Source organism: Artemia sp. Qi Xiang Cuo, chromosome 11 (genome assembly GCF_049724085.1).
Source record: "Artemia sp. Qi Xiang Cuo chromosome 11, ASM4972408v1, whole genome shotgun sequence".
Classification (NCBI taxonomy): Eukaryota; Metazoa; Arthropoda; class Branchiopoda; order Anostraca; family Artemiidae; genus Artemia; species Artemia sp. Qi Xiang Cuo.
Window position 1 is genome coordinate 6,950,949 of NC_142804.1, and position 10,834 is coordinate 6,961,782.

The window sequence follows — 10,834 nt, forward strand, 5'->3', positions numbered from 1 at the left end:
TTTCTTATGACCTCTTTTCGCCCCAGTTAAGGCGACCGGCTTTTATTTGGCCCAAGTTGCATGGCCGCAACGCACAATCTTTGGTCATCTGAAATCCTTCATCTGTAAAGCGTGATCTAGCTATTGCAACATTTCTTTTCACTATAACCCCAGAATATTTGATCGAACCACATTTTCCGTATTGCTTATTGTTTATTATACGGTCTGTCTAACGAGTATATAAAAATATCCTTAGATAATTCCTCTGAAAATACTTCACAAGCTTTCTCCGGTTTTCCGAAGCACCCGCTTTCAGCCGTGCTTAACCATTGTCATTGCCATGACTTCCAGTATTCTAATCTTAGTTTTAAAACTTATTCTTTTTAAATCCTCACTCCATCCACCCTCTTTACTAACAATACTATATAAATTAAAGTTATTCAGCTGATCGATTTTCTCGCTACCTCTACCATCATTTATTCATAGTCTAAACAACTTAGTCTTTATAACAAAAAATTTGAAACCCATGTTTGCACCCTGAACTCTCAAATTCTCAAAAACTTCATATTGCTAATTTTTCCATATAGGACGCTCAAATCATCTGCATTAGACCCCGGTGCCGCGCCGGCGGATCGACCGAACGCCGCCGACGAGAAGCCCGGTTGACCGACGCCGAAATGTCGCTACGCTGCCGGCAGAGTTGGCGGTGTTCGGCTGACTTTATATTAATTTTGCGGCAATTCTTTATTGCGTCAACCGCAAAGTGAGAGCTTTTCTTTTTCGTGTGGTTTAGTATTTCGATTTTCCAGATTAGAAATCAAGCAAGGCTTGCACTATCCCCGAATTTGCGGGTATTTCCCCGAAAATCTATGCGTCACCCAGAAAAAAATTTGGTTCCCCAAAAATCACGCAATCACGGTGCCACCCCTAGCGATTTATCACCAGTGACTTTCCCTGCCAAATATTACTTTGCATACCATAATTCTTCACTACTCTCTCGTTCGTTAATTTTCGTCTCTTTTGTTACTTTGCATAAAAACCAGACGGATGCAATATGCAATTGCAAATATTGCAATATACATAGTTCTTCATATGTTGACAAAAAAGTATCCTCCTTATGAAATGAGTTTGAATAATTTCGAATGCAGTTTCCCAATTGCTATTTCTTACATTATTCTTAGTCAAGAATTTTATTTTCAAGTTGAATAGAATTATAGAACGCATTCACTACTATACAGCTTCAGCCTTCACTGCCTTCAGTTGGATTTTGAAATTGATAGCCGAGAGATTGTTTCTACAGAATAATTGTAAGTTTGAAGAATTTTTTTTTTGCTGTTTTTAGATAATATTTTCTTAATGTTTAATGCCCAATTGTTGAACGCCGGATAGATTAAAAAAAATACAATCTTCTTTCGGAAATTTTTACCCCCCCCCCCCCCCCGCCCCCTAAAAAAACCCTTCTATTGAGACAAAATTTAGCTATAGACTAAGCTTTGTACAAAGTTGGGGAATTAAAGATTGAAACGGAAGTTACCCCACAAATATGATTCATAAAAGATTGTAAATTATTGCCTATGGGAGGGGATAGAGGGCTATAATTTTTAAATGATAATACCTATTTTTTTTTTTTTTTTTTTTTTTTTTTTGAAAGCAGGGATGCGAAAAAGGTAATTATTTTTTTCATTTAAAGTGTAGACAGAAAAAAATGATATCAAATTCGCTGGGGAATCATTGAGATATTTTTACAGACCCAGGGCCCCCCATTGGGACGTGTTCATTGTCTTGGGTATTATGTGATTTTTCGTAGGCTACTGGCCTAATTTTGCTTCTGAGTGTGCTCCCTTTTCATTAGATTCTTTGGATCTTATTGAATGCCACGGCGAATCTATGACTCAGTTTTCCAATAATTTGAAGTATATCTGAATAATTTCGACATTTTTGTTGTTGTCATTGCACCCCTTTACTCATGCCCTCAATTTTTTTTTTCAAGGAACACTAAGCTGTTTAATGTTATTTTGCGTGTTTGTTTGAACCATATAGTGACCAAGTTAATTATTAATTAAATTATTTTTTTAATGTAAAGCTGAGACGGTATCCTATCACGGTGGTATCCAGTGGGGGGGGGGTAGGGAGGTATTACATTTAAATGATAATATGTCAAAAATGTTTTATTTAAAGCAGAGATGCCAAAAAGCTATTTTTTTTAATTTAAAGTAGAGACGGCATCCTATCAAGGTGGTATCCAGAGGGGGGGGGGGGAGCTATCATATCTAAATCATAATACCTCGATTTTTTTTTTTTTTTTTTGAAAGTAGGGATACCAATAAGTTAATTATTTTTTTATTTAAATCAGAGACGGTGTCTTATCAAGATGGTATCCAGAGGGAAGAGGCATAGGGAGTTATTATATTTAAGTGATAGTACCTTGACTTTTTTTTATTGAAAGCAGGGATACCAAAAAGTTGAAAAGTTGACAAAAATTAGCAAGATTTTCGTGAGTTATACTTGATACAGCACTTGTATAGTTTTATTGTCCAAAAGGAAAGGAACACAGGCGTCCAACCCGTTTTTTTTTCTTATTGATGAAACGTGTTTATTTTGAAAACATTCATTCATAAGTACCAGGCAGATTCACACTAAAACGAATTGGTATGACAAAAGCGATATCGACACCCCCACCTAACGTTGCGCTCGAGTGACAATGGCGCCCTTGGTCCAGTGCACAAGTTACATTAAAAGGCCAGGTCATAATAGAAGCTTTCAATTTGGGAGGTTCAAGGAGCAGTCTTTGACAGTCTTATGACCTCAGGGTACTAGATGTTGCAACGTTCTTACGTATGTACAGTGGTTTAAAAAATTCGATCACCCCACAAATGATTACCAAAAATATGCACAAATATAACAAATGTAACATTTGGAATACTATAAAACTTTTTTCAAAGCTTTAAAGAAAAGCAAAAAAGGCTAAATACCCCTAACTACGCTTGAAAGCTATTTTAAAAAGAAAATCTTTGGAGATTTCCATGGATATGACATAGCAGAAGCTTTGAGCTTGGGTGGGGATTAGAGAGGAGTCTTTGAGTATTTTGACCACAGATGACTTATTGTTGCGACTTTCTTAAATTTTTGTGAGCATTTGGAAATCAAAGCTTAAACTCAGTAACTGATACTAAGTCTCCTAACATTTTGCTTGGATTAAAAGTGACGAACTAGGAAGAAAATCTCAACATCTTCCTGGAGCTACTTCAGTCTGCATATTATTTCATTTAATTACACTTAAAACGGATGAGCTTTTCTTTTTTTACCTAAGAAAATAGCTGGCACTTCATTTTTCTTCATACAGAATAAACCATTAAGTGTTTTTTGTTTCATTGTAATTGAAGTGTTCATCATGTATTTTTCAATTTGTTAAAATTAGTCCTTTTAGATGCAATTTATAATTTAGCTGATATTAGGTATTTATGGGTTTATAATTTGGAATGAATCCCCAAAAGAAAAATGAATAATATCCAAAAGAGCAGCCAAAAGCAATAAAAAAAGAAGCAGTTCAACCTTAGCCTACATGACAATTATTCTATAAAGAAGCCAAAAAAACTTTAAAAGGTATTTTTTTTTAATTAAAAACCAGTTTTTAATACAAGGAAGGCTTTTTAGGAATCCAAAAGAGCAAAAAAAAACAATCAATATCAAAGTCGCCCATTTCAATTGTTTTAAAGGTAACAAAACAGGTATTGGAAAAGGGCATTATGAAAAAATTAAGCTTCTAAGTTCAAACTTATATTCAAAGTTTTTACCCAGATAACTGACGGATTTTGTAATACGGTATCTGATGTTTTGTATGCAGTAATGCTCGGTGAAAAAACACAACTTATTTTGATAATTATTAACGTTGACAATACATAGCTAATAGATACTTCAACTATTATACAAGGGTTCTGTAACGCCACAGCCATTTCGTTTCTACCAGATTTCTACTTCTCTTGATGAATAACGAAGAAGACCAGTTTCCAGCCAGCGACTTGTGAAGTTTTGACCTCATGAATAGACTCGAATCTGTTGTAAATTTAAGCTGTGATTTGGGAAAGACTGATGAAAACATTAATGTGTGCGGTCAACATTGATCGCCCCGGCGGCGCGCCGCTGACATCTTACGGGCGGTGCGGCGCGCTGTTTTTGGCCCTGCCGCCGCCGGTCTTCCCTCATTGGCGCGGCGCCGGGGTCTAATCTGCATACTCTAAGTTTAGGAATGTTTTACCTTCTCATTTTATGTGACGTTCTCCCATAGCCTTTGCCTTGTTCTTTGGAACTTCCTCTCACTCTCTTTATATGTCAATGCAATATCTTGCTGTCATGGCGTCTGTCTGCATCTTTCAGATCCTCGGCAATTTTATCCATGGCCTCCATTCTTCGTCTCCTCAAGCAATACTTTTCTCCTTTTTTAATTTTCCTTACTTTCCTCTTATTATACAAACGCTTTACACGGCTTTATAAAGCGTTTGACAAACAAGAAAAAAATATAATAAAAGAATAATAAAATTAAATAGCCGAGAAAAACGAGGGTAATGTCAGCCAGTGGATTGACTGGCTGACATTACCCTCGTTTGTCCCGGTTATTTAATTTTATTATTCTTTAATTATATTTTTATTTCTTGTTTGGCATGCGTTTTCTCTTACTCTCGCAAGATCTATCACTCTTTTAAAAAACCTCCTTTCTCCTCTACTAAGCTTAAAGCGTTTTTCCTCTATTAAGCTTAATATTCCTAGTCGTGTTTCTAATTTTCTTCTGTATGGCACCTTCTGGTTCTTTGCAAACTATTTTCCTAAGATTATTCCTACCATTTTCTACTTTGTTAAATTCTAAATCCCTTTAGGTTTATATCCAACTGTTCTTCAAATGTTCTTCATAAATTCTTATCCTAGAGTCATCAATGTCATAAATACCCACAAGGCAATTACCCTTCCTAAATTTAAGGTTAAAATTAGTTGTATACAGCACTAGATGGTGATCTTTACTTTTAATATCAGTAACAGCGATCCTACATACCCGTGTGTCTTGTATCGATCCTAAGAGTCTTCGATTTACGACAATCTAATCTATAAGGTTGGCCGTCTTGCTATCATGTGAGTACCACGTTTATTCTTAGGTCGTTTTGTGATCAAATATCGCATGGGCTATGGCTTCGAGTTTTCCGTGTAATTAAATTAAAAAAAAAAAGATATCGACAAATGATTTTATCGACGAAAATTAAAGGCCATTTTCAATTTTAGCTCAGCAGATGAAAATATCTGATGGAGTTAAAACTCAAAACGCCGGGAGAATACTATTAAAGAAGAAATGAAAACAATAACGAAAAGAAATTAAATAAGAAATCATAGCAAAAACATACATCAAGTAATAATATAAATGAATTAATAGATCTTAAAGCGATTAATAATTTGATTGAATATGAATATCAAGCTTGAAACGAAAAAAAAATATTTTCCTATTGAAGTATAAATGAACCTTAAAACGAACAGAAATTAAATAAACAATCTATGCAAACAAACATACAATATTAATGTAAATTAATAAGTAAATCTTAAAACGAGTGAAGCTTAAATTGAATATGCAAATCAAGCTTGAAACGAACAAAAATCACCACAAACAAGAGTTTGGGTATGACCTCCTTCTCTCACTGTAACAGTCTAGAACTTACTGCGTCATGAGCGCTTTATAGAAAACCAGTTCTATAACAAATATTTTCTTCTTTACTTAATATTGAAAACAAATATTAAAATTATAGTAAAATTTTGAACTGAGGAGCTTTCAGCAATTAATATCATTGTACATAAAATATTCAGTTTAATCTATTAGCTCTTTTTAAAGTTGTTAAAGACAAATATAGTTTCCCTACAAACAAGTGTTTGGATACTGCCTCCTTTCCTAACTGTAAATAAAAACCAAAAGCCTACTGCGTCATTGGCGCTTAACTGAAAACGGATTATATTACAAACATTTTCTTTTCCAGTTCTTACAGTATTGAAAATAAAAGTACAATTATAGGCGAAAAATTTTTTGAACTGATGGATCCTTTGGCAGCAAACATCATAATTCTCCAATTGTTAAACTTGATGTTGTTAATACTTTTCAAGACTGGCCAAGGACCACATACCCCGGAGGAAGGTATTAATGGTGTGAAAAGTTTTGGGCTTTTGCTGAGTGAGAAGGAGGTCCCACCATAAATCTTTCTTAGAATGATTTTTGTTCCTTTCAAGCTTGATTTGCATATTCAATTTAAGTTTCACTCGTTTTAAGATTTATTTATTAATTTACATTAATATCTATTGTATGTTGGTTTGCATTGATTGTTTTTTTAATTTCTGTTCTTTTTAAGTTTCATTTATACTTCAATAGGAAAATATTTTTTTACGTTTTAAGCTTGATATTCATACTCAATCTAAGCATTACTCGCTTTAAGATCTATTTGTTCATTTATATTATTACTTGATGTATGTTTTTGCTATGATTGTTTATTTAATTTATGGTGGTTTTGGGTTTCATTTATTCTTTAATAGTAATTTCTGGTCGTGTTGGTTTTGAAATTTAAAAGGTATTTTTATCTGCTGAGCTTAAGTTTAAAATGTCCTTTAATTTTCTTTGAAAAACTTATTTTTCGGAAATTTTTTTTTTAATTAATTTTTGTTCGTTTTTGATTGCAAAAAATTTCAAGTTTTAAAAAATTCCTTATTTCAAAATCAAACCTTAAAAAAATAATCAAATATTCATCAAAGTATCAAAACTACATCAAAGTGAAAAAATGGGTTTGTGTCAATCTCGGGAGTTTTTATTATCTTGTGTTTGAACTATTTTTAACAAAATTGCTATCTCAAAATTTTTATCGGATGGGTTTGGGGAAAAAGGGCATGGGGGGACTAGATTAAGCTTCGGCCTCTTTTGACTGTTTAAAAGTGAACTAGAACTTTCTCTTTTCAGTCAAATGAGCCCTCTCTGAAGTTTATACGAGTATCCCTTCTATAAGAACCATATATATTCCCAGAGTATAACTTACAACGCCTATCCCTGGGCCCTGGGGGGTTGTGTCGACCCTGGAGTTTTAATATCTGATGTTTGAACTATTTTTAACAAAATAGTCACCTGAAATTTTTATCGGATGGGTTTATCCATACGATACGCCCAAAGGCGTGGAGGGCGGGAGGGGCTAGTTGCCCTCTGATCGTTTTTCACTCTGAGAAAATGAACTACAACTTTTAATTTCCATTCAAATGAACCCTCTCTGAAGTGTATACGAGCATACCTTCCATAAGAACCATATTTGCCCCCAGAGCAATACTTACAACGCCTGCCCCGGCCCTGGGAGGAGGGGTTGCGTGGACACAGAAGTTTTTCTTATCTGACCTTTGAACTATTTTAACGAAATGACCATACGTAAAGGTGTTTTTGTTATATGATCTTTCAACTATTTTAACAAAATGGCTACCTCAAATGTTTCATCAGATGTATTTGGGGAAAAAGGGCTTTGGGGGCCAGTTGACCTCTGCTCACTTTTGACTCTTAAAAAGGGTACTAGAACTCTCGATTTCCAATCTAACGAGCTCCCTCTGAAGTTTATACGAGCATCCCTTTCATAAGAACCATATACGCCCCCAGGACAACACTTATAACGCCTATCCCCCGGGCTCTGGGGGGCGTTTTTGTTATGTAATTTTTGAAAAATTTCCTAAAACCTGGCTGTCTCAAAATTTGTAGAGGACGGGTTTGGGGAAAAACGGGGGGGGTGGCTAGTTTAACTCTCTTGACTCTTAATAAATGAACTATAACTTTCAATTGCCAATCAAATGAGCCCTCTATGAAGTTTATACGAGCATCCCTTTCAAAAGTACCATACATGCCCTTAGGGCATAACTTAGAGCGCATTCTCCTGTGCCCTGGGGGGGTTCTATTGACACCGGATTTTTTCTCATCCGACGTTTGTAACAAGATGTCTATCTTGTTACTATCTTGTTGAAACTATTTTTAACAAGATGTCTATCTCAAAATTTTCTTCAGATGGGTTGGGGGCTAGCTGCCCTCGGATCTCTTGACTATTAAAAAGTGAGCTCGAACTCTCAATATTGAATCAAATGAGCCCTCTCTGACGTTTATACGAGCTTCCCTTTCAGACGAACAATATATGCCCCAGGGAATAACTTACAACGCCTGCCCACGGGCCCTGGGGGTTTGTGACACCACCTGAGTTTTGGTTATCTGACTTTTGAAAATGTTTTAACTTAATGCCTATCTCAAAATTTTTATGTGATGCATTTGGGGAACACGGAGCGTAGGGGGGGGGCTATTTGCCCTCTTAACTCTATTGACACTAAAAAACTTATCCATATCGTTCCATTTTCCTTCAAACTCGACTTTCTTCAATTTCTTAAAAGTTTCCTTTCAATAAGAAATGTGAATTCCTCCAGGGCATAACGTGCAACGCCTGTCCTCGTATTCTGGGGGGCTGTGTTGACCCATGAGTTTTCGTAATGTGGTCATTGAAATATTTTTAATAAGATAGCTATATCAAAGTTCTTATCGGATGAGTTAAGGAAAAAAGAGCATGGAGGGGGGGGGGGCTAAGTGTCCTCCTACCTCGTTTGACTCCTTACGAGGTAACTATCACTTTCAGCTTACAAACAAGCGATCCCTCTTTGAAGTTTATACGAGCATCCCTTCCATAAGACCCATATATGCCCTGGGAGCATAAATTACAACGCCTGCTCCCGGGTCCTGGGGGGTTGTGTCAACACCAGAATTTTTGTTATATGATCTTTGAACTATTTTTAATAAAATAGCTATCTTAAAACTTTTATTGAATGCATTTGGAAAAAAAGGGTTTTGGGGGGGGGAGGAAGCTTGGGGATTTCCGAGACACCTTCATGCTTAAAAAGTGAAGTAGAAACATCAACGTCCAGGGAAAATAGTCCTCTGAATTTAATACAAACATCCCTGCCTTTAAAATCGTGTCCGCCCACAGGATATAGCTTTTAACATTTGCCCTGAAGACTGTGGGGAAGTATCCTACTAAAAGATGTAATTTGTAGAACATTCAACTACGTTAAACAAAATGGCTATATACAAATTTTGGTTGGGTGTGTTTGAGGAAATGGTGGGCGTGGAAGGGGTGTCAGTTGCCTTAGAATTACTTTCGACTATTAAAAAGGCAACTATCCCTTTCAATTTCCAATCGAATGAGCCCTTTCTGAAGCTTCTATGACAACATTGTCTATACAAAACTTTATATGCCCCCAGGGCATAACTTACAACCCTTGCCCCGAGGGCTGCTGGGGAGTTGTCATCCTCAAAGACCTGATTTCCAGAACTTAAAACTACGTTTAATAAAATGGTTGTCTCAACATTTTGATTGGATGTGTTTGGGTAAAATGTGGGCATGAGAGGGGGGGGTTAGTTGCCCTCAGATCACTTTCGACTATTAAAAAAGGCACTAGCCCTTTAAATTTCCAATCGAATGAGCCTTTTTTGAAGTTTCCGCGATAAAGCCGTCTATAAAAACCTTATATGCCCCCAGGGTATACCTTAAAACCCTTGCCTTGAGGGTTGTGGGGAGTGTCCTCCTCAAAAACATATTTTCTATCTGGAAATCAACTACGCTTAACAAAATGGTTATCTCAAAATTTTGATTGGATGTGTTAGGCGGAATTATTGACGTGGGGGGGGGCTAGTTGCCCTCCAATCACTTTTGACCATTAAAAAGGGCACTAGCCCTTTGAATTTCCAATCGAATGAGCCTGTTTTGAAGTTTCTACGACAACGCCTTCTATAAAAACTGTATATGTCCCCAGGGCTTAACTTACAACCTTTGCCCTGAGGGTTGTGGGGGAATGTCCTTCTCAAAAAAATATTTTCTATCTGGAAATTAACTACGCTGAACATAATGGCTATTTCAAAATTTTGATTGGATGTGTTTGGGGAAATGGTGGGTGGGAGGGGGCAAGTTGCCCTTTGAACTTCCAATCGAATGAGCCTATTTTGAAGCTCCTACGACAACGCCTTCTATAAAACCTTATATGTCCCCAGGGCATAACTTAAGACTCTTGCCCTGAGGGTTCTGGGGGAGTGTCCTCCTCAAAAATATATTTTCTATCTGGAAATAAAACTACGCTGAACAAAATGGATACCTCAAAATTTTGATCTGATGTGTTTGGGGGAATAATGGGCGGGGGGGGGGGCTAGTTGCCCTCCAATCACTTTCGACTATTAAATAGGGCATTAGAACTCTCGATTTCCAATCGAATGAGCCCCCTTTGAAGTTTCTACGACGACCCCTTCCATATGAGTGCCTCTGGGAAAAAAATAATAATGAATCAAACACTTTGTATGGTAACGAACTGTAAGTAAGGAGCAACCCGGCTCAATAGTAACCGAACCTCTAAAAAACGGAATTTTGATACCAATGGATACATCAAAAGAATGAAATTTTTATGGTGATTTCAAATATATAAGTTTCATGAAGTTTAGTCTTACCCATCCAAACTTACGCGTCACCCAATTAAAATTTTGAGATAGCCATTTTGTTCAGCATAGTCGGAAATCTAATAAATAGTCTTTTAGGATGACTTAATCCCCCACAGTTCCCAGGGGAAGGGCTGTAATTTATGCACTTTGCCCATTGTTTACATATAGTATTGGTTTTGGTTTATTGGAAAGCCATTTAGCACAAGAAAAGTAAAATCAATATGCAAATTTTGTTTTAATTATTCAATGACGGTGAGCCAAAATAAAAGCTGCATTAACTAAAAAACGATCAGAAATTCAATACAAAAAACAAGTTTCCTTAACTGAAAGTAAGGAGCAACATTAAAA